Raw genomic sequence first — 1,414 nt, forward strand, 5'->3', positions numbered from 1 at the left:
TGTATTAGCTTATATGTATTAGCTCAGCGCTAGCGCGACAAACAAGCTAAACTGAGGTCCTTTTAAATCTCCTACAATCARTGCWKGGTGTGTCAGGCTCCRCGTGTGTAGCATGTAGCRTCTTTAGCAGCTAAACTTCAAACTTAAAGCATCAAAGAAATGAAATAAATATAAAAACTGACTACAAGAAAAAGTATTTACTATTTGTTGTTTGACTAACTTCAAACAGTGTTTATAAAAATATGGTTAGCGTTAGCATTAGCATCTATTTTTTATGTTTAGTGTTAGGAGAGCTAAGATTCTTGTTCATTAGATGAAGCTAACTTTTTTTGGTAGCTGCACCCACCGCTGCCAGTTTAAACTAAATTAGATCAAATGGTGGACAAAGCTCCATCTGACCAGCTGGATTTAGAGAAGCTCAACCCATCATGAATCGCAGGTAATAAGATTTCAGCACTTCCAGGTTTCAGCTGATTTCTTGAGGATCTGATCAAACAGGAAGTGTAAGCCCAGCAGTCCTGACAACAATCAGCTGTAACCACAGAAACTGAGACGTTTCTTTGATCTTTTTAATCCGTAAAACCATCTAACCGGCCTTTAAAACGTGCTGAACATCGGCCCAGAGGAACGCTCCGGAAACAAAAGGCCGGGAGGCGAACAAAGGAAGGAGCGGGCGGACGAGACGTGAGGTGTTTTCTACTTCCTGTTGGCTTTCTGATGCAACGCTGAGTAACCCAGACGCCGCGTGTGAATCTGAGCAGCTTCAAGTGACCCAGCGTGTGAAGAAATAAAAAAATAAAATAAATAAATCAGGCGCACACAAACGCCTCACGCTGCCATCTCTTCGCCCTCGCTGCCAGGGCCTGTTGCTAGGCAACCGGGAGGAAACGGCGTGTGAGCTGAATGAATTTCATCTTTCTGGCTTCAGCGGCTGCCGTAGCTTCAGGGCCGAGGGTTTGACTTTAAACACAACAAACAGGTTTTATAAGATGACAGGTTAATGAGGAAGTTAACCTGATCAACAGAATTCACTTCACCTGCTGCCTTTCATTCCTAAATCTGGGTTATAAAGTAACTAARTACAAATACTTTACTGTAGATTTTTGGGTATCTGTACTTTACTTGAGTAATTTTTTTCAGCCTACTTTTTACTTCTACTTCCTACATTTTTAAAAAAAGACAAGAAGTAGAAAGTCGTTACTTTTATTTCATTTTTGCTTGTTTTCATTCCAGCTTGTTATTGTAAAAATAAAAACTATCCATATAAACTGAGCCTCCTAGATAGAGTGAATTTAACTGTGGTTGAATGAGAAGTATAAATATATAAAATTCGCACAAGCAAATCATGTCACACTCCAGCAGGACATAATCATTCAAATAAAAGGACTGTACTTAAGAAGTATTTGTATTTCAT

The 1,414-nt window shown here is 39.5% G+C and overlaps 1 protein-coding gene across 1 annotated transcript in view; it reads left to right on the forward strand.

Moving 5' to 3' along the window:
- Window positions 1-1,414, forward strand: part of tnikb (TRAF2 and NCK interacting kinase b) — a gene marked incomplete at both ends in the record, with an annotated part of 26,408 nt that overhangs the window by 11,416 nt on the left and 13,578 nt on the right.

The sequence above is a fragment of the Austrofundulus limnaeus genome, unplaced genomic scaffold (assembly GCF_001266775.1).
Source record: "Austrofundulus limnaeus strain Quisiro unplaced genomic scaffold, Austrofundulus_limnaeus-1.0 Scaffold1014, whole genome shotgun sequence".
NCBI classification, from domain to species: Eukaryota; Metazoa; Chordata; class Actinopteri; order Cyprinodontiformes; family Rivulidae; genus Austrofundulus; species Austrofundulus limnaeus.